Genomic DNA, 23,473 nt, shown 5'->3' with positions numbered 1-23,473 from the left:
ATATCCAGCTAGTGCTGAGGCAGCTGCATTGGTTGCCAGTTGCAGCCTGGATCAAGTTCAAGGTTCTGGTGTTAACCTTTAAGAAAACAAAAACCAAAAGGGACTAGAACTAGAACCATAAAAACCCAGTCAGGATCTTCAAAGGTCTGTATTAATATTAAAATTATATGACTTTTATTGTGCACAATCTAAAAAACTTTAAGAGTTTAAAACATATATTATAGTCTATAGGCTATTACAAAACAGTGTGCTATGCACTATATGAACCAATAGACTGATACATTTTGGCCCTTGTAGGGCCTTCTTCAAAGGTCTGGTTATAACACACACCAATTTATTACATGTATTGCAATACATGCACTAATAAGGAAACACATTGAAATTTTTGGCAGTGTTTGGAAGAAAGCTAATGGCTGATAAACAGACATATTCATTGATTGATTTTGATACTTTACAGCTCTTACCTTGGAACTTTTATTGGCTGCTATACATATTTCATATATGCAATGAACTATTACACTGAAATTTACCAGACTTTTGTTGACCATTCTACTTCTATTTGGAGGCCTTTTAATTTTGCCATTGATCCCTGTGAAGTGAAGTCAGCAGTTCATGGCAGGGGTTAAAAGGGGGGGGGGTTAACATTTCCTATGTCTACTTTTAAGGTGTGGTTTTGCTATTTTCCTGACTCAGGAAGCCTGTGCTGAAGAATGAAGGAAAAGATAACTACTCCAGTTCAGTGGAGAGTAGTGAAGAGAACTACAATCTGTTTAAACATTGTCTGAAATAAAACATGACAATATCTAGATTAATTAACTGAGTTTGAAAGGCTTGTTTATTTTTCTAAACTTTCCATCTAGTGAAGACTTAGGTATTTCAGCTCTGCATACAAATTACCTGTCCGAATTGGTCCCATGCACATCTAAGAGATGGGGAATACATCTCTTGAACTAATCATGTAGATCCCTGGGGAAAATACAGTGTGTAGTTGGGTCCTTAGTGTGTCCTAGAATGCTCCCCAGTATCAACAGCAACCTCCAAGGATTCCCAAGGCATGCTTGGGCTCTTCAGTTGGCAAATTACTATAGAAAAACAAGGGATTCAGTGATTCAGTTGATTTGCTAGTGGGAGACTAGCATAACTCCCTTTCTGAGGCCATTGATGAGATTTCTCCCCAGTGTCCTTTCCATTCTCACCCTAAGCCAGCTCCATGGTAAACAAAAAACTCATGGCAAAGTCTCAAGCTCATCTTATAAGATGCTTATGAATGCCTAGGAAATGGCAGTAAAGATCACAGAAGAGACTATTTTGCAGCCTCTATTGTTTCCACTAGTTTATGCCCAGCACAATTATCTAAAACCATTTGGTCTTTGAGGTCCTTAACAGTAGGATCATCCAGAATTATTCAGTTGGATATGAACTGTGAGGCTTTAGTGAACTTTTGTGCAGGGAAATTTTTTGACACTTCCACAACCTCTCTGCTGACCTTGATACAGTAAAGGAACCAGAGGCTCCTTGGCCATCTCAAGATCCTATTTTGGACCACTTCAGTCTGCTTTCCCTGGCTGATATGGACAGATGTTTGGAGGCTGTGGTGGATTGGCTCAAATGAAGTTGGCTGAAGTTGAATACAGCTTAGACTTGAACACAGTTCTGTGGTTGGATCGGCATGCCCCACGTGACTCAGTTCTACTCAAAGCTCTTGATTGGGATTTAACTAACAACTTTGATAACCATCAAGAACCTAAGTGTGATCCTGGACACCTCTCTATCCATGGAGGTCAGGTCACAAATGTAATGCGCCAGACATTTAATCACCTCCATCAGGTACATCAATTAGCATGTTACCAGTCATTGGCTTGTCTAGCCACAGTGATCCATGCAACAGTCACCTATAGGCTTGATTACTGTAATTCACTCTACACAGGGCTACCCTTGAATGTGCTCTGGAAACTTTAGCTGGTACAAAATGCAGTGGCACAGACTCTAATTGAGACCCAATGCCAAGTGCAAATACATCTGGTGCTCTCCTAGTTGCATTGGCTCCAGGTGAATAACAGGGGCTATTATTCATGGCAAAAAACCTCACAAAGAGTCTGCCCAAAAAGACCTTTTAAAAAATTTTCTGCTGTGGAAAATCCGCCATAGTATTTTTAATTCTGCATGGCACTCCCCCCTCATAGCAGGAATTGAGTCTTTTCAGCACAGTATTTAAAACTAACTTTGCAATGACTTTTCTTTTATGATGGTGCCAAGAATGGCCCTTTTTAAATGCATTAATATGAGCATGTTTTTGTCCCCTCCCCTGTATACATGTGACAGCCCCCTTTCTGCTCACAGTTCCTCATCTACCAATGGGAGCTTGAGGTACGTACTGCTGATTCTCTGTTGAAGGAGGCGGGCTGCCTTCGCTATAGAGAAGTGGAGCCTCTGGCTGCTGTAAGTATTGTGATTAAAGGAAAGGGCTGACTTCCAAAGGAAGCTGAGGTGTTGGTTCCCCCCCCCCTGCCCAAGAGATGGCAAGGGTAGTCAAAAAGACTTCACCAGCCAAGTTGAACCCTGACCTTTGTTCCGTCAAACAAAACACTGAGCATCAAGGTAGACGGGCAAGGAACACATACACTGCACCCATGGAGAACCTTGTCTCAAGGTTCTCCTTAAGTACACCAAGACTAGATGGAACATCCTCCAGCCAGAAGGAGCTGGGCCTAATCCTCACCTGAGGAAGGAGCTGCAGCTTGACCCCATCTAGACTGACAACATGCTGACAGCCAAGCTGATCTTCTGACAGCTGTCAGATTTGCATGCCATCACCGTCGCTGCCACTCTGGGGAGTCCTCTGGGCTAGATGGGTCTTGTCCTGCGGCTTCACATAGGCTGGCATGTAGGGTTGGGTAGCAGCCTGGCTGGGACCAGGCTGATCGTCATCTGGAGGATTGGGCTGGCCCCTATCCTCATCACGATCTTTGCTGGCAGGGTCTCCAGGTGGCACTGGGAGAGTGCTTGGCTTGGACAGCGCAACTGGGTTGGCCATGGCTTTTGGAGCACCCTCTGGGAGCCCATCCATTTATGCAATAGATAAAGGCATGCTGCACTATTTATTTTAAATTATTGTATCTTAGGCCCTGCACGGTCTGGGCCCTGCGTATCTGAGGGACTGAATCTGCAAGTATGTCCCTCAATGAGCTCTGTGCTCATCAAATGCTAACCTATTAGTGGTTCTCAGCTCCAAAGAAGAGCGGCTGGCCTCAAGTGGAACCAAGGCCTTTTTGGCCCTGACTACAGACTGGTAGAATGAGCTGCCAACAGAGATCTGGGCCCTTTTGGACCTGGCAAAGTTTCAAAGGGCCTGTAAAATGGTGCTCTTCCACTGGTCATATGGTTGTGGACATTGCCAACACTTAGGGACATCTTTGAATGGGCTCCCCTGCCTAAACCTCCCCCCCCCCCCCATCTGACTCTTGAGGACTGTAAACTGCCTAGGCCTACTGACCCCAGGTTCACAAGGAGCTTCTGCAATAGAATGGTTTGACATATGTTTTAGTATTTTTAAGTCATTTCTAAAATGCTTTTATACTTTTAGGAATGTTTGTATGTGATTTTAATAATAGTTGCCCCAAGACCACTGTAGGAGAGGGGCAGCCTAAAAATCTGATAGAGAGAGAGAGAGAGAATAATATTGAGTATAATACACACATTCAAGTAATATAAATAGTATAGAAGTTAAAATATTACTTGTATGTGAATATTTTAAACCTATAAGCCACTGTGAGCTGTAGGGAATAAATGAAAACAACAGCAACATTTGCTGCACTGCTTTTATTGTGAAATTATGTTCTAAATAGGACTCCATAAAAGATATATTTACATGTTTAAGGCATCTTTTCATCAATGAGCCCAATAACTTTAAAATAATCATTATTCTTTGATCATATTTACTGAAGGTTGAAATATTCCTGAAGTCCCTATGTTGAACTTTGGATGCCTTCCACATACATAATATATCAATGTGCTACAATGTTTTAATTTTCTTGTTCATGTTGGTCTATATAATGCAAATCTGAAAGTACAAGTGGGACATATGGAACACTTAACAGCAGCAATTTAACAAATTTGAAATTGACCCCAAATTGAGATCACTCCAGCTACCCATATAATCTAGTTTAAATTTACCGTAGGTTTAGAGAGAGAGAGAGAGAGAGAGAGAGAGAGAGAGAGATATTTCCTATAAGAAAGCAAAATTCTCTGAGCTATACATCTACTTTCCATTTTGAACTGCCATTTTAACCACAGGTTTAAACATATATTAATGTACTATAGAAAGCAGTTCTCATTACAAGATTTGGACAACATCTATTTAATTTCTTTTTCCTTGCTAGTAATGGCTTGGAAAGAGCTTCAGCCATAATGCATACTTTCTTCTTATTCATATATTTCCAATCGGCTTTTGCTATTCAAGAGTTTGTCTTAGATACTGAACCTGCATATGTTTTTCTTCAGATCTCTGCATTTATAGCAATCCCATCTTTTCTTTCTGTTTTAATATTTGCATTGGAATTCTAGTTCTTGAAATAATTTTAGTCATTTTAAGATAATTTAAGGTTTAACTATGATGGCCCTCAGAGTGGCATCTTCTTGTTGCATATTCCATTTTCAGTAAAAGTTCTTACTCTCTTTATCACAGAGCATGTCACATTTCTCCACAGTCCATAAAGTTTATCATCAGGTATACTACAATCAACACCTTAAATCAGTGGTCCCCAACCTTTTTATCACCAGGGACCAGTCAATGCCTGACAATTTTACTGAGGCCCGGGGGGGGGGTAGTCTTTTGCTGAGGGACATTGTTGCCGTCGCCACTGCCACCTGAGCCCCTGTTCCACTTGCTTTCCCGCCGGTGCCCCTGACTTCCCACCGCCTGCTGGGGGGTGCTTGCCAGCAGCAGCTGCACAGTGCCATGCCGAGGGGTAGCCCCAGGCATAGTGGCCGCTGGAGAGCATCAAAGGTGAGCTGACGGCAGAGTGGCAGGGCAGCGCCTGAGGCAGAAGCTGGAGAGGAGGACGAGGAGGAGCTGCGGACCGGTACCAAACTGATCCACGGACCGGTACTGGTCCCCGGACCGGGGGTTAGGGGCCACTGCCTTAAATCACAGAATCTTTAGTGTTGATTTGCTTTTGTGCACTATTGTATTTTTGACATGTTTAGATCGTAATTCTGGGAGGAAGTGCATCCAATTTGGTATATAAACATAAAATACACTTATGCTCCCTTTTTATATTTATGAATTTCAGCTATTGAGGAGATCCTAAATTTTTATTTGGGTAGACAGGAAGTGCCAGTGTTTGTTTCTTGTGACCCTTCCTTGCATATATAGGGAATTGCTGATCACCACTGTGGGATGGAAGGTGAATTTTCTCCAGGCGAGGGTGGATTCTGGAGATTTTTGGTGTGAGGGAAATCACTTGGGCATTAAATTGGGGTCACTGTGGGTAGGCAGGTAGTTGTGAGTTCCCTCATTGTGCACGGGGTTGGACTGGAGGAACCTGGAGGTCCCTTCCAACTGTTTGATTCTGTGAACCCATCATAAAACCCCTACACCTAAAACATCAAGAGCCCGACTCAGCGGCAGCTAACACTCCCCCATCCCCCCAGTTACCACAGATGTATAACAATTTGGGGGGAAATTAAAAGGCTGCACCAATCTTATTCGCTCAAGGGGGACGCCCAGATCTTAACAGCCCCGGCCTCAACCAAAGACCTGGCAGAAGAGCTCCATCTTGCAGCCCCTGCTGAACTTCAAGAGCTTTGTCAGGGCTCTCAGCTGTTCTGGGAGCTCATTCCATCAAGTTGGGGCCAGAACCAAAAAAAAGCCCTGGCCCAGGTTGAGCCCAGGTCAATTTCTTCCAAGTATGCCAGGAGCTGGTCCGTGGCAGCCCTGTAAAAATTTTTATTAAGAAAAACAAAACAATAGTTTATGAAACATAAACAAGTGCTTTTAAGAAATGGGCTAGTACCTTTTCACAGGTCAATGGAATGCATCTTATAGCAGTTAAAATCTACAAGAAATATAAAAAGAAAGAGTAGGGATGGATTGACAAGGAGAACACATTGCTTTTCTGAGGAAGGCATAATAAGTTTGGGGTGTTTTTAGCAAACAGTACTTTTAAGAAAAGCAGTAACTGAATGTTGAGCACAATTGAGCACCCATGAAACAGATGTGTGTGTGTGTGTGTGTGGGGGGGGTAACAGGAGGAACTAAAATTAGCCTGTTTAATCACCTGTCAGTTTACAGATTCCAGAAAGCAGCAGGGTCTCTGGAGAGCTGACATATTATCATTCCCTATACCCAGTTAAATTTACAAAAGGGATAAACAACAGCCAGTCCATTGTATTGTTTGGGTTCAGTGGTAGCTCACTTGCCACATGCATCAGTAGTCCGATACTACTGAGTAGTTGTACTATAGCATAAGGCTGACGAGGTTCAGGCTGCGTGCTCTGAAACTGGAGTTTGCCAACTCTGTGTGAGATTTGGGGGTGGGGGGGTGGGGGAGCGGTGCCTGAGGAGAGCGTGGTTTGAAAGGGTGAGGGACTTCAATGTGATATAATTCCATAGAGTTCACCTTCCAAAGAGGCCATTTTCTCCATGTAAACTCATCTCTGTCACCTGGAAATCAGTTGTAATAGTGGGAGACCTCCAGCACTAACTGGAGGTTGGCAACCGTAGCTGAAGCTATTCATCTATCCATGGAGGCCAGGCATTTTACAGAACTGCCTAAAGGCTCGGACAGTCACGTCATGTCCTCACCAAAATCAGCCCTTCTAGGGGTAGACCTGAAGTTCTTCCTCCCTTTACCCGCATTTTTTGAATGCTGGCTTACCATGACTTTAATTTCACCTCAGGCCTCAACTTGCCATTTTCAAGTATAGAAATCCCAATTTTTTTTTCCTGGCACGTCACCATTCTGGGTCATCAGGGTGCATATGCATAGCCACCTTGTTCCGCCTCCAGCAGACTCCATTACCTGAAGTGCCTGCCAGTATTTTTTTTAGAAAATCATCTATTCCACTTTACAACACTATTTATAACACTATTAACTCTACTGAATTTCAAGGGTGGTTAAAATTACGTTGCTGTGTTAACATGTGTGCACAAAAGAAAAAGTATAGTGAAACGGGGAGTGCTGCATCATGGGAAGCTGCATCCTTTCAGACAAATTGTGGAAACCATGTAGTAGGAAACAAAGGCTTGCAGCAGAACAAATTGCATGGAATCGAGGTTCTCCATTGGAAACGGACACAAATAAAAAGAAAGAAAGCCCATCCTGCAGAAAAAATGTCTGGGTCCTATCCTCTCCTCAGTGTAGGACCTAACCTTGATAAGATGTTTCTGGGAAGCAACACAAGTCTATTTCTTTACTAAGGCCAGGGTAAAAGCAGAGGTGTTTAGCTTTGTAGCATTTGAATTGGGAGGCTGGTAGGAGAAGCTTACTCATCTTTAATTACTGAAAAGAGTAAAAGTGCTGCAGAGCTGCAGGCTTAGAAGAATTTTCCCGGCAGGCTTTATTTCCCTTTTAAGCCTTCCACCACTTTGAGGCCTGCAGTGATGGCTGGCTGCCAGCAGTAGCATCGCAACTGCAGGTTTAAAATCTAAACCGGAGGGTGGCTCTCAGCCACTTGTTAATCTTGTGTTGAACACCTTTGAGCGAATAGCCATTTATGATGTTTCTTTGGGGGAAATGCATTAGCGATCCCGGGGGTGCACTTTCCAGGATTTGGATGTTTTACCTCACTTTGCAGATGTATTTTTAGGCAAAGGCATCTTGAAGTGTAAAAATGCCCAAGAGCAGCCTTAAGCCAATTACCATTTGTAAAATGAACAATTGATTTAATGGAGTGAGGGTAGGCAGGCTTACGCATCCAGCCCTGTGAAAAATGAACTTGTTTGTTGCAGAGGAAGCATCTGCAGGGTAAGCAGCTCTTTTCTTGTACTTCCTTTCACTCCCATTGCCTCTCCTTGGTCTCTCTTCTTGTTTTTATACAAATATTTATGTATATATGCTGCTTATAGCTTATGCAAGCATGTGAATACTGAGCCTTTTGAAAGGATTTTGCTCATAGATTAACATTTTATGAAAATTCAGTTTTAGCATGTTGTTATGGTCTGTTGTTGTCTCATTATTTCACTTAACACTGCAGTCCTCTGCACACTGGCTTGAAAAAGAGAACCCCCAAACTCAGTGACCTTACCTCCAAGGAAATGTCCATACGATAAGGCAATGTGTAAAAAAATATTTTATTTTACTTACAAATATACTGTTTTTTTTGTTTTCCGAAATATTAGAGTTTTTGATCAGGGGGGCATATCATGCAAACTTTGTTTGCATTAATTAGTGTAATCAGATATCAGTATTTTAGATGAAAGTGTAATGTAATATATATGGCATATATTGGTTTATGTAGACCAGCCTCAAGAGTACAGGCAGAGGCAGAGTTGGGTCTTAGAATGCCAGAGACCAAGTCACCCCTTTGGCTGTCTATTCTGCTGAAAAATGCATCAGAGACACTGAGAGACTTGGCCAAGGTCACCACCTGAGCACAAGGCAGAGGGGCTTCCTCAGCCTCCAAAACACCAGCCCCTCCACTTGATTTACCCCCCAAATGCTAGCTTCCTTCCTGAAAATAAAAATATAAGAAAATAAATAATTTTTCCTTATTAGTTTAATTTTTAAATGTATAGAAAACAAAACATAAAATGACACAATTAATTTCACTGATAATAATAGGAAAAACCAAACACATTTGATATACATCAGATAGTAGATATTTATTAATTGAGCTATTGAAGATATTGTATAATGGAGTCCTGATACACTGTTAATTTAATTAGGTTAATATAAGTAAGTTTAAAAATTTTCAGACTTCTAGAAATTTTCCCCCTCTCATGTTAAAATGCCCCCAATGTCTTGCAGCTATAAGTCTCACTGATTGTTAATATATATATTTAAGAGTTCTAGTTTCTTTATCAGAAGCTTCTACTTATTGTTGGCTCTTTTCACCTAGGGGCTCCTGAACAGAGCAAGCCTCATAGAGTTGGAAAGGACCTCCAGGGTCCTCTAGTCCAGGGGTAGTCAATCTGTGGTCCTCCAGATGTTCGTGGACTACAATTCCCACGAGCCCCTGGGAATTGTAGTCCATGAACATCTGGAGGACCACAGGTTGACTACCCCTGCTCTAGTCCAACCCCCTGTACAATGCAGGAACTCACAACTACCTGCCTACCCACAGTGACCCCAATTTCATGCCCAACTGATCCCCCTCCCCCAAAAAAATCTCCAGAATCCATCCTGGCCTGGAGGAAATTCACCTACCATCCCACAATGGTGATCAGCAATTCCCTGGGCATGCAAGGATGGGCCTCAAGAGACAAACACTGGCACATCCCTTTGCCCCCCCCCCCCACTCACAGTCTATTTAAGTTCATAAAGTCAGCATTTTTGTCAGATGACTATCTAGCCTCTGCTTAAGAACTTCCAAAGAAGGAGAACCCACCACCTCCCGAGGAAGCCTGTTCCACTGAGGAACGGATCTAACTGTCAGGAACTTCTTCCAGAAATTATATGGGAATTTGTGGCCTTCTCAGAACTTAACCCTTCAAACTGGTTCAAAATTAATCCTTTAATGCGGTTCAAAAGGGGCTGGCTGTGGGCAGATTTTCACCTGGATTCTCCATCCACACCTGCTATTGTGAAGACTGGGTCAAGTTTGAGGCTGCAGGTGAGTTGTTATAATCACTGCCCCATCTGCACTGTTGTGATTGATTTATTTTAGTGTATATATGATAGTGCCTAGACTAGAGAGTGAGCTTTGCCAGTGAGTATGCTGCCTAGTCTAGTCTATCTATTTAGTAGTTATAAAAGGGAATATTCAGTGTGGCCTCCCAGAAATTCCTTGTGGTTTTGGTGGTGGTGGTGGGTATCTGTAGTAAACATGCTGCATTGTTCAGTTATTAGAAGCCTGATCATGCCAAGTATATTGGGGCAGAAAGATGGAAAGACCAATTTTAAATTTGTGTTGTCCTCATAATTTAAGCCAAATTTCATGTAGGAAAGTGGCGGGCTTTACTTCTTTTTCCTTAATTGATGCAACCAAAAGCATTTTGGAAGGCTGCTATTGTTTTCCATGAGAAAGACCTGACTACTCTGCTATCCCAGCCTGCACTCTGAAACCCAACATATGGTAAAGCCTCACTGCGTTGCTTTCTTTGAGCACATACTATATCCTTTCCCACCCCTGTTTCACTCATATACCCAGCAGTTTTCTGACTCCTCACTAATGCTACGTGCTAACCAGATATCGATTGTTACCACAGAATTCAAAGCCTCGGGAGGATCCTTCTTGCCTTGTTCCACTTTCCAGGTACACAGGTTAGCTATATTAAACTGGTATGAAAGTATGTTTTGAAAACCGGCCATGGGAGGGAGGGTGGAAGGGCTTCCACAGACCAGGGTGCGGGCCTGCCAGTGAGGCAGGCCACCCAGGCCAGCATAGCAGAGCATGGCTGGCTACCATCCCAGCTCTCCCGGTGACCAGGAGGCCAGGGAGTGCAGCACCACACCAGCAGAGCATGTCCAGACAGCCTTCCCGGGCCTGGCAGAAGCCGGACACGAAAGGGGCCGGGCGGCGGAGGCTTCTGCCGGGCCCAGGCGCTCCCTTGCGGCCGCAAGAGAGCGCCTGGGCCTGGCAGAACCCGGAGAGGAATGGGGCCTGGCTGAAGCCGGACACGAAAGGGCCCCCCCACCCTCTGGAGGCCTCTCCCGGCCGCTGGAGCAGGCTCGGCGCGTCTCCGATGCGGCAAGGCCGCTCCAGTACTCGGGAGAAGGCGGCACGCCCCCCCCCCACACCGGCAGCTCTCTGGAGCCTTCTCCCGGCTGCTGGAGCGGCTGGGAGAAGGCGGTGCCCCCCCCCCCTTGGCGGCTCTCTGGAGCCTTCTCCCGGCCGCTGCGACACAGCGAGGCCGCTCCAGCGGCCGGGGGAAGGCAGTGCGGCCCCCCAGAGGACTCACCACATCGGCTGGCAGTCCAGTCTATGCGGTGATTCCTTTTGCGCGGCCCCCATTGGCCGCTTGGCCCAGGATGGACACTCGGAGGGACCAATCAGGAGCCGCTTTGTGGCTCCTGATTGCCCCCTCCAAGTTTTTATCCCGGACAGGGCCCGCCCTAACTCCTCCCAGACAGCCCTTACTGCATTATTAAGTCCACACTGCACCGCGCCGCAGGCAGGGTGGTTTAAAGATGATGCAGTGTACTGAAGGGAGAAAGTAAGTACCAAGCAGTAATGGCTGGGAATAGAAATGTAGATTGGCTGGATTTAAAGGAGGGGAGGTTTTTCTTCAGGAAATATTGAGGTAGGTTGCTTCCATAATGAAGTAGAGGTAAATAACAGATTAGATTCCTGCAACGTGCTGTATATGGGGTTGCTGTTGGAGATTGACCATAAGCTACAGTCTGCACAGAAAACTGTGGGCGGAATGCTAACAGGAGTAAGTCATAGGGACCATATCACTGTGGTCTTGTTCCCTCTGCACTATTCTCCAATTTGCTTTTGGGCTCATTTCAAGGTGCTGGTAAGACTCAGATCTGAGATTGAAGAAAGGCTTAGCTCTAGAAGAAGAGTTGGTTCTTATATGCCTCTTTTCTCTCTCCGAAGGCGTCTCAAAGCGGCTTCCAGTCGCCTTCCCTTTCCTCTTCCCACAACAGACACCCTGTGAGGTGGGTGAGGCTGAGAGAGCCCTGATATCACTGCCTTGTCAGAACAGCTTTATCAGTGCTGTGGTGAGCCCAAGGTCACCCAGCTGGCTGCATGTGGGGGAGCACAGAATCATACTCGGCTTGCCATATTAGAAGACCACTCTCCTAACCACTACACCAAAATGGCTCTCACCCACCAAACAGGGTTGGGAAAGATATAATATATAGAGCTAGCTGATGGCTAGAGAAGTTTTGGTTTTGAATGGCTCTAGCCTGACAATTTTGTAGGCAGGCTGGGCAGGGTGTGTTGGCAAGAAAACAAATCTGGATTAAGCTAGGATATCACATTAGTAGATAATATTCAATCATAGCTAGAACTAAATGTGTGTAATAAACTAGCTTTGTATCCTGGTTTAAGGTTTAACTAGCCAGAGTTAGTGTGATGGCTTAGGTTCAGATGACCATGGGTTACTATAGTTTAAAGATGGTGTCATGTTACATCTGCACAGACCTTTATGATATGTTGCAGCAGGGATAATTAGTCATTTAGAGGCTCCCAGAATTCTTCAGAAGATCGTAATGTACAATGGTTTACTGAGCCATTGATTTCTTCTGTTTTTTTTTAGTTAATTATTTGATGTGTATAACTCTTGTTTTCTCTTTTGGTTTTATTAATCACACATTTGGCACTACATGGCCTCATAGCCTGATTAGCTCTGAGTATATGGGCCCCCGTCTTCATTTGTTCCTTCAGATGGAACCATGTTCTTGTCAATACTACATTCTTCTATTTTCTTTGAAATTCTTCCTGTCATTGGAAGATTCCTGGACTGAACAATTTAATGATGCCTGCCAATGATGAATAAACAAAGAGGGAGCTTGGGGGTGTCTTTCCCCTAAGGATCTTGAAATCTCCATACCTATTTCTACTCCTTCATTCCTAAAGAAATAAAAATAAAGAATCCAAGGTAGATTTTACACATTTAGGCCATATTCTTAAAAAAACAAAACAAAACAGAAACATTTAGGTAATGTTGTGTTTGAAATCTGACCAAAGATGGAAGTCTTAAGGCTGGAGGTAGCATTCCTGTGAGGAATGCTAGAAATGGTGCCAGTTTGATCACTTTACTCCTCCTGCTTTGAATGTAACATTTAAGACTGCAATCTCTGCTTCATACTTCCATGTCACAAGGAACATTGTCATGCCAACTTGCCAAGCCCCATAACCAGTAAAGGCGAATCATAAATCCAGTCTCAAACATAGTGCTTTGTTTTGCTTCTAGGGTTGCCAGCTCTGGATTTGAGGAGAGGAGAGTCTTCAATGGGGTATGTTGCCATAGAGACCACCTTCCAAAGCAGCCATTTTCTCTGGGTTAATTAATCTCTGTCTCCCAGAAATCAATTGTAATAGTGGGAAATCTCCAGCCACCACCTGGAGGCTGGCAGCTCAGTGTGCCCAAGTCCTCCTTTGCCTGGAGTAAAACAGAAAGACCCAGCATAACCCAGTTTAACAGATAGATAAGTCTGTCTATTAAGTTGAGCAGCAGCAGAAGATAGAAAGTGCCTCATATTTATGTGCCCTTTAATGATGAGAAAGATAGAAAAATTTGTATATATACTAGGATTAACGATGTAGGTATTAAAAAACTGAGTAAAAAAATCTGGTAGAAAATTTTTGATGATTATCAGGCTGCAGCCCACTGTGTGCAAGTAATTAGAGCAGCTTGACCTTTCTGTGTGGCCGACATTTTTGCTGCTATTCATTTGTGCAAGAAACTTTTGTGTGAAAGGCTTTCTTGTACCCACCCATGGGGTAGAGTAGCAGCAGAATGTAAGGAGCAGGGAGGCACTGTGGCACTTGAAATGGATTCATAGAAGCTTAGTGGGAACCATCTTTAAAACTAAATTCCTTGTTAAATCAGCTGAAATGGGCCTGTATTTAACTAATAATGGCTCTACACCAGAGCTTTCTTTGTTCTTTCAGTTCTATGAAAGTTGTTGTAGATAAAACTGTCTCATTCACCAGGGAGTTTAAGCTCTTGCTGGCTTTTTAATGTTTACAGCTCTGTTTTTCCTGACATCTGCAAAACCATGTGCAACAATTTATAAAGGCTGCTATGTTAACAACTGCTCTGAGCCTGGGTGCCAGTTTATGGATATGTTTAGGTTGCTTACTGTTAGTTTCAGGCTGCTTTTATGACCCTAACTTGTGCTTAATACTGTAATTTATATTGTGGTTTTATGATTTTATGGTATTGTGTTTCTTTTTAGTCATCTTAAGAGGTGTCTGGTGAAGTTCATAAGAAAAACAATCACCATTTATTGATTTCTCTATGGTTCTTCCTTGAAAACACTTTCAAAATTATCTGGTTTCTTAACAGGCTTTTTGTAATGCTCTTAAAACACAGTGACCAGTGGTCAAACATAATACCAGACCATGGTTATGGAAGATAGGGGGGAAACTTAGCACCTGAAGTAAGTAAAAGGAAGGGTAGAAAAGAGTGATTCTGTCGCCTAATTTCAAACATTAAATCACAGTTATTGTCTGGGAAATGTTTGTGCCTCTGGTAATTTTTTCTTCTAAAATTATTATTAAAAACCTCATTATCAATTATATTAGTTGAAATTAATGGTAAACATGCTTTCTTTTGAAAAAAAAATGTTTGATGTATTTACCAAGTTGTGTGAGGTCTCATTTACTAGCCCGAAACTAATGCATATGCTTAGAAAATGTGTATGCCCCCCTTTTAATGACCTACTTGAACAATCTACCAAGTAATGAAGTTAGAGTGTTAAATAATTTTGTCTCACATCTTTCAGAAGGGAGCTGGCCTAGTGGATGGAATATTACAATTTGCATGTTCCTTTCTTTATATTCTTTAAATGACTAGATTTTAAGCCCATTTTAAAAAGCAATAAAATGGGCGCTAGAAAGGGGCGATGGACGGCACGGTGATGTGGGAAGAGTTCTGTGTGGGCAGGGAGGCAAGGGGAAGAAGAGCATGGTGTGAGTCTACCACGGGGGAACCTACCTGGGCGAGGAATTCGCGCTGTGAAGGAGGCGAGGAGGCGTCCGCGGCCATGTCGTGGATGAGCACGGAGCAGGGGGCAGCGGCGAAGTTTGGGGTGGCGGCGTCACGCAGAGCGGCTTGGCGTCGTCGTCTTTGTGTCTGGGAAGTGTTCCTCGTGCCGGGGGCGAGGCAGCTCCGCCGGCCGGGAGAAGGCTGCCCGGCCCACCCCCAACCCGAGACTCTGTCGAGCCTTCTCCCGGCTGGCGGAGTGGCCTCACCGCATCTCTGACACGGTGAGGCAGCTCCGCCGGCCGGGAGAAGGCTGCCCGGCCCACCCCCCACCCGAGGCTCTGCCGAGCCTTCTCCGGCGGAGCAGCCGGGCAGATTCTCTGGGCGGGTGAAGCAGCCAATGGGGAGCCGCGCTTTGCACGGCTCCCCATTGGCTGCTTAGGGCGGGATGGACACTCAGAGGGGCCAATCAGGAGCCGCGATTGGCCCCTCCGAGTTTTTATCCCGGATAGGGCCCGCCCTAACTCCTCCCACACAGCCTTTACTGCTTTATTCAGTCCGTGGCGCTCTGCGCCACGGGGCTGTTTAAAGATAGTTGCTGAGAACTACTTAAAATTACAATTTGTTGGTGTACAGTTAAATCTGTTTGCAGTCAGTATTTTTAAGGCTTTGAACCTGAAATCAAGTAAGCCAGGATTCCCCAATCATTTTGGGCCTGTGAGCAGCTTAGGAGTTCTGACACAGAGTTCTGACACAGGTAGGGGCAACCACAAAATGGTTCCAGGAGGCAAAAACACACACAGGAAACCCAAATGCAGGAGATGAGAGGAGTAATTTTTTAAAATGCACCAGAAAAAAGGAGAGAGAAAATAAAATAAACACTATGATGACAGCTTTTGCTGAAACCATGTTATTTTTAGCTTTATAGCCAATCAGAAGCCTTCTGGCCATTAGCCCTACTAGACCACAGCCATTTTCTAAAAGCACTTGGTGGGCACCAGGTTGGGGAACCTCAATATAAGCTATCATTATAACGGGGATGAAAGTAAGTTGGAATCAAGCTGAAAGAAACATTAGTTCCTACAAAAAAGCAACAATATCCTAAACAGTAGATCACATATTTTGACAACATTAGTAACTAGACAATATTATTTATTTATTAATTAATATTTATTAAGTATACTTCTATCCTGCTGCTCCCAGCACAGCTGGCTCGTGGCAGCTCACAAAATATTAAAATCTATAAAAACATATGAATGGTCATCATCAACCTCTTCTCCCCCACTGTCTCCTTCAGCATGTGCAGGATTTTAAAGAGTAAGGACTGAATATCTCTTGGTGCTTCCAAGAGATTCCAAAGGCTTTTGCTAAATGAGTAATTGAGTGCCCTTCCTTTCCCAAGGTCTCATCATGAGACTCCTTTTTGAATTCTCTGTGATGTACTATGTGTGAAATAGAGCAGTCTGTCTCTCTCTTGGTGCTGGGCATCCAAGGGAAGGTGGTAACCAAAATATGATGCACGGTCACCATAGTGATCTGACATCTATATCTTGGATCTAGTTACTATGAGATTGAATGTGAAATACTATAAAGATATACAGCATATTATTACAATAGGGTTAAGCTATTTATCTATTTTCCTGGACAATTTGTAGTGCAGTAATGGAAAGGTTGTATAACCAAGACTAAGTGATGTTGGTAAAGTGTCTAGACACTTTTCAATGTAAATTCTAAAACTCACCTCTTCAGCACTAGAAGCTATTTATTTGTTTGTTTGTTTTATTTATTGCTTGACCCTCCCAGACTGGCTGGCTTGTGGCGGGCTAAATATTAAAACCCCACTAACAATCAAAGAAACGCCAATCCTTACAGAACCCTCTGTGGCAAGAACTTCTCTAAATCCCCATCCCCTCTGTCATTACCCCATAGCTCAAAGAACCCACTCCACCAAGTGCCTCAGAGGGAGATATAATGCGATGGGGTGTCAGCCTAATGTTCCTGCTGTAGTAAGGAGGGGCCCACAGATCTTACTTGCCTTGACCTCAACAGTATACCTGATGGAAAAGCTCTGTCTTCCAGGCCCTGCAGAATTGAGGAAGTTTCTGCAGAGCTGTCAGCTCTTCCAGGAACTAATTCCACTGGGTCGGGGCCAGGACTGAAAAGGCCTTGGTCCTGGTTGAGGCCAGGCATACTTCCCATGGGCTGGGAACCACCAACAAATTTACACCCACACAGCAAAGAGCCCTGTAGGAGGCATAAGGCGATAAGCAGTCCCTCAAATATGTGGGGCCAAGACTGCAGATAGCCTTAAAGGTCAATACCAGAACCTTACATTTGATCTGGGATGCAACCGGTAGTCAGTGCAGCTGCCTCAGCATTAGCTGGATATGGGTTCTCTAAGATGTTCCTGTGAAGACTCTAGCAGCTTCATTCTGTAGCAGTTGCAATTTCCGGGTCAAGAATAAAGGGAGGCCCTCATAGAATGAGTTACAGAAATCAAGCCTAGAGGTGATCGTCACCTGGATCACCGTAGCTAGGTATTCCAAGGACCTAGTAGCCTTGCCTGGCATAGGTGGAAAAGCACTGTACAGGGTCCTTTGATGACCTGCACTTCCATTGATAAGGAGGCATCAAGGATCACCCTCAGATTCCGTGCACTTCCTGCTCTGTCCCCTTTCTACCCAGCCATCTGTCTTGGAGGGATTGAGTTTCAGGAGGCTCTCTCCAACCATCCAGCTATGGCTTCCAAACATCTGGCGAATGTTTTCACAGTGAAGAGTCTGGGTGGGTGCCTTCATAAGCATGTGGTAGGATGTTCTTGCAGCTTTGTAATTGTGGAAGCTCCAGATAATGGTAAGGTAAAGGTATCCCCTGTGACGTCCTCTAGCATTTTCTTGGCAGACTCAATACAGGGTGGTTTGCCAGTGCCTTCCCCTGTCATTACCGTTTACCCCCCAGCAAGCTGGGTACTCATTTTACTGACCTCGGAAGGATGGAAGGCTGAGTCAACCTTGATTTGGCTGCTGGGATTGAACTCCCAGCCTCATGGTCAGAGCTTCAGACAGCATGTTGGCTGCTTTACCACTCTGCGCCACAAGAGGCTCTTCAGAGAATGGTAGGGTATTAAATAAAAGCTAGTGAAAGAGGTCCAAGCATGGTAAACTTTTGTGCAAAGGATGGAAAAAAGATGGCAGGGAGCCTGGTGGTAGCACTTGTTATTTTCTGGTAAGTTGTGGAGAAGTAAAGATCCATCTTTATGAACAGAATAATCTGGAAAGATTCTGGTCCCAGACTGAAAACTATTGATCAAGGAACTTTCAGGTATTGTCCTATATGATAGCTTGACTGTAATGCAGGAAATTTGGTATACCACAAGGAATAAGTCAGAACAGTGGTTGGTTGTCAGGAGACTGTACTGTTCTCTTACAGTTAAGGGTGATGTTGACCATGGATTGTTGTTGTAATAATGTAATTTTTGACTTAAAATTTTATAAAATATAAAAGTGGAATTACCAAGTATAATTGAAACCTTCTTTGAACTATAAGAAAAAAATGATAGTTTTCAATTAATATTGACGGGGGCCTCTAATCTGGAGAACTGAGTTTGATTCCTAACGTCTCCACATGCAGCCAGCTGGATGATCTTGGGCCGATCACAGTTCTCTCAGAGCTCTCTCAGTCTTACCTACCTTTCAGGGTGTCTGTTGTGGGAAGAGGACGGGTAAGTAATTGTAAGCCCCTTGAGACTCCTTTGGGTAATAAAAAGCAGGGTTAAAAAAAACCCAGCTCATCTTCTACTTCAAGCATATTAATGTTTTACAATAAAAGTTAGGAAAAGGTATATGCTATAAATATGTATCAATTATTTTTAATCTGAGAAATACTTTAGTTTATAAAGCATCAGCATTTATTCATAATATTTCTTCTTACATAGGACTCTTAGATAGAACTCTCTGCAGATTAAACAATCACTATACTGCATTGCAGAGAGTTATTAATACATTATCCGGCACTTTGGGGAAGATGTCAGAATGTCCTTTAGAAGCTCCTGAGCAGACAATGTAGTACATTTATATGTTAAGGTTACTGAAGGAGGAAACATAATACTTGCAAGTCAGGAAATTAGACCATAATAATTCCCCAATCTTTTGTAATTGATTAATATTTAAGAATACAATTTTGAAAGCTTGGTTCATTTTTATTGCATAATGGCACTCAACCCCATATTTTTAGAACATTTCAAACAAATGTCTACCTCTTAAAATCATTACAGAAACATTTTGTTTAAAAATGTGTGGGCTAGTCCTCCAAACAGTCTACTTCCTCCTCCTGTGTCATGGGTGCCGTATTCTTTTGAGAGAAGACAAGGGTAAGTGTGAATTTCTCACAGTAAGCCTGAAATAGTCAATGTTATGCATTTTTATGTAGTTAGTAGTAAGTGCTTGCCCCTGACTTTGCCATCCGGGCTACTGGTGATTACCACAGTTGCTGAATGATGTGCAGAAATTAGATCTGCTGAATCAGCATATTTGGTCCCTAACATAAAGGTTGGGCAGAGATGCCCATAGGGGAAGTTGAGACGGGTAGGATTCTACCTGTATGTACACAGAATACAGAGGCCCATTCTGCACCAGGACCAATGATTCCTTCATTCCTCCTAACATAGAGACCCATCTAGCTGGCAGCTGGTGTGTGAGCTGCCAATTCATCGTTACCACACTCCCCTGAGTGAACCCCCCCCCATGCACGGGCGCGATTGTCGGCCGAAAATAAAGGGAACTTGCAAACGGGGCTGTGTTGTGCTTGGTGACATGAGGGGAGCTTTAAAGCAGCTCTGTGGAGGGACTCTAGCCGGAGAAGCCTCGCTGGGTGAATGAAGGCTCGCCGGTTCGTTGCTTTCCGCTCGCTCCGAGAAAAAAAATGGCGATCGCTTCGCCGGAAGTTCGGAGGAGAGAGCCAGGGGGAGGGACTTGGCTGGAACCGCAACAATAGGAACGCACAGGTCTTTTTTGCTAGTGTTGCAGATTGTTTGCAAGAGTGTAGCACTTTTCGGAGGGTGAATCCACTTTTCTGGATTCCCCTTTAAGCACTTTAACAAATCACTTTTTACGGATCGGTTTCAGGAGTGTGGCCGATTGTGTGCGACGTCGTGCATAACTGCAAATTAGTAGCGTTTACAATTTGGAAGCCTTTTGCAACATTGAAGTCATGCGGAATGGACCAGAGTTTTCCCATTTCTTTTTTTGTTGTTTTTCCCAAATCCCAAAAGAATAATATGTTTAATCTTTCTGGGCAATGGGCTAAATAATATGACAGCTGAACCTAAGCTGTTAAACCTGCTACCTGGTAGGGATGAGCATTCATATACACACAAGATGAAAATAAACCTGAACATTTATGTATATCTTTCATAGAATCATAGAGTTGGAAGGGACACCCAAGGTCATCTGTCCAACCCCCTGAACAATGCAGGAACTCACAACTACCTGCCACCCACAGTGGCCCCAATTTCATGCCCAAGTGATCCCCCTCCCCAAATATCCAGAATTCAGCCTGACCTGGAGGAAATTCACCTACCATCCCACAGTAGAGATCAGCAGTTCCCTGGGTATGCAAGGAAGGGCCACAAAAGACAAACACTGGCACATCCCCTCCTGCCCGCCCACTCCAAATCTTCCTAAATTAATAAAATCAGCATTTCTGTCAGATGACTATCTAGGCTCTACTTCAAAACTTCCTAAGAAGGAGAACCCAACACCTCCCAAGGAAGTCTGTTCCACTGAGGAACTAATGTAACTGTCAGGAACGTCTTCGGAATGTTTTGCCAAAAATTATTTTGAATTAATTTTATCCTATTTGTTCTGGTCCGACCTTGTGGGACAATAGAGAACAACTCTATTTATTTATTATATTTCTATACCACCCTCCCATGAGGCTCAGGGAGGTTTATGCAAATGATCATAGTGGGTCCCATAACTGAAGACAACAAGTATTGTAACATTTCTCATGACAACAATAACTTTCTTACCATGGTCCTGTAGGTTGGTTGCTTTGGGCACTGATCTCTTCAGGGAGCTCATTCCACCAGGTGGAGGCTAGGACAGAACAAGCTCTGGCCCTAGTTGAGGCCTGACATGCTTCTTTGGATCCAGGAATTACCAGCCAGTTGGAAGTGGAGGAGTGTTGAGCTCTTTGGGGGATGTAGGCAGAGAGGCGATCTCTCAGGTACACTGTGCCCAGACCGCATATGGCCTTGAAGATGATTACCAAAGTCTTAAGTCTGATCCAGAATTCATCTGGGAGCCAGTGTTGGAGAGCAGGCCGGATATGGGACCTCCATGGTGTAGGATCCTGGCCGCAGCATTCTGGTTCAGCTGCAGTTTCCAGATCGAGGTTAAGGGTAGGCCTGTGGAGAGAGCAAGAGTCTAGTCTAGAGGTTACTGTTGCATGGATCACTGTGGCTAGGTGTTCTGAGACCAAGTAGGGTGCTAGTAGTTTGGCTTGGCATAGATGGTAGAAAGGCTGCTGTGACCCTCTCGTGACCCTGTGCCTCCATAGAGAGGGAGGCATTGAGGATCACACCCAGGTTTCTGCCAGGGTATAGTTTGCACAGGGATTTTTACCCACTCACAGCTCAAATAAATCCCTCCTGTCTACACTGAATTCGATTTCCATTTTGATTTTGGCTGCTTTAAATTTTCCCATGACAATAGTAACTTTCTTACCATGGTCCCGTAGGTTGGTCCTTCTCCATGCCTCATAGCAAAGCAGTCTTCCCTGATTGGCCAGGGCCTCAGTTCAAAGACTTCCTGGTTTCCGGTTGCAGGGTTGTCTTAAAGTGACTGCATTCCAGAAGCCCTAACTTCTCTCATCAGAGATTTGCTTCTTGGATTTATTTTCCCCTCCTCTGCTTTCTCAAATCCCCCCCCCCCCCCACACACACACACACTCTAGAAAAGAAAGAGACTTCTGCTGCGCTTGACTTTGCTGTATATTCAGCTAAACTTGCTGGTTTGCATTATTTTAAAAACACTTAAATATGTATGTCTTGTGTTCTAGCTTCTATTTTTGAATAATGTAGGCACTGTATGACATTTATGTGCTCTTGCTGAATGGCTTATGGTGCATCCTCTTCATAAAAATTAGTATTAGTATTTTACTGACCACCTTGTCTTTACACAAGGTTTCAATTATAAAACACTTGTAAATTTAAATGCTTGTAATTTAAAACTTGCTACGCAGTGTGTCAGACGTTTTAATATGCCAAAGATTTCTCTTACTGGTCTAATAAAACATATCACTTTGTCTCCCAGTTTCTTTTATTCTCTGCTACCAATGTGCCATTGACATCCTGCTCGCATACGTTCTTCATTTTTCTTAGTGTTGTCTAGTGTGAATCAGTGGTTGAAGGAAAGCAATCAAAATGTTTTTGAACTGTTTGATGTGTCTCCTGCCCCGCCAGCACTGTGCTTAAAAGAATAGTTTGCAGAGGGTTGCTCAGTGAAGTGTGCATTTTAAAGTTACCCACAGTGGTGCCTATTGTCCTGCTTCTGAATTGAATGATGTCATGTTTCATTTAAGGCTCTTAGCTATGCCGAGGACTGCGTTTGGAGCGGGCAGTGAGAAAGTTGTGAATCAGGTTTCTGTGGAGCCTTTTGTGTTTAGGGTTTCGATAGCGAAAAGCTGACTCATGCAATATTTCTACCAAATGAGCTGTATAGACTAGTAAGACCTTCTCATTTTACTTGAGTGCTCCAGTGAAGTAATTTTGGAGCTGCTCGAGTCGGAGGATGAGTTTGTCTTCAGTTACGCAGGTAAGCTGCACGTTTTGCAAGGGAGCATGGTAGGGAGAGAGCAAGAGAGAAAGAGAGAGAGAGAGAAAGAGGAAAAGAACTTGTTTGTTCTCTCCTTAAGGAGCTGGAGACATTCCACAGGGATGAGGTACTGTCACAGAGAATTTATCCTCACAAGAAGGCTCCGGACTCTAGCTTACGATAGGGCATGACAGAAGGCTGCATAATATGGTATGATGGTACATTTGAACTTGGAAACCAAGACGAACCGGTAGATGAATCTCTTGCTGCCCATAAACTGGAACTGTGATAGAAATCTCACTGAAGCATTGTTTTAGGGGATCAGGAATCTGTAAAATTGTGTTTCACTGGCTACATGTTGTGTTTATTGAATGATTTACCATATATCTAGTGTCTCAACTTGAGAAGGCAGGTATATATATATGTGTGTAATACAGATTTTAGCTACCTAGTTGAATTCAAATACTGTTTAGCTATCAATGCTGCTTATAAAGATTGTCTGATGTTACAGCTCTTCTAAAAGAGTACCTTGGTTGGTTGTGTTGCTGTCATAGAAACATCGCATATTTTAGATTTAATTAACAATTTTCTTGACCAAATCTCTTACAGCACTTGTTCAACTCCATGTGTTTGTATGTATGATTGTTCAAATTCTAACATATTTGTTTTGAACTAAATTTGAGTTCAGCAAACGTTCTAACTCTCACTTGACTTTCACTGCTTGAGAACTCCCATATTAACATCGTATTAAGAAAAGGAACAGAAATAATTAAATGAAGCTAAAATATGTGTTTATGCATGTGGCATAAACAAGTCAAAGGCTTTGAAAGTTTGAATTCAAATTAAACTGTTGGTAATTTTAAAGTTCTGTGTTTGATAGGTGAATTGGACA

At 43.5% G+C, this 23,473-nt stretch overlaps 1 protein-coding gene across 9 annotated transcripts in view; it reads left to right on the top strand.

Moving 5' to 3' along the window:
- The window catches only part of PLEKHG1 (pleckstrin homology and RhoGEF domain containing G1), a 167,264-nt gene that overhangs the window by 79,994 nt on the left and 63,797 nt on the right, over nucleotides 1-23,473 (top strand). Inside the window, exons 1-2 of one of the 9 annotated variants that reach the window (XM_077349898.1) lie at nucleotides 10,337-10,416; nucleotides 13,031-13,073. The exons of 5 other annotated variants lie outside the window; for them this stretch is intronic. The gene's annotated coding sequence lies outside the window, so the exon portion shown is untranslated. Of the gene's footprint in view, nucleotides 1-7,665; nucleotides 7,968-10,336; nucleotides 10,417-13,030; nucleotides 13,074-22,389; nucleotides 22,582-22,772; nucleotides 22,792-23,473 lie in introns of those variants that run through there. 3 more of the 9 variants (XM_077349916.1, XM_077349907.1, XM_077349925.1) reach the window with 3 other exon arrangements.

This window comes from Paroedura picta, chromosome 1 (assembly GCF_049243985.1).
Source record: "Paroedura picta isolate Pp20150507F chromosome 1, Ppicta_v3.0, whole genome shotgun sequence".
Taxonomy (NCBI): Eukaryota; Metazoa; Chordata; class Lepidosauria; order Squamata; family Gekkonidae; genus Paroedura; species Paroedura picta.
The sequence above is the reverse complement of the archived record's forward strand: the minus strand, read 5'-3'. Positions and strand labels throughout refer to the sequence as shown.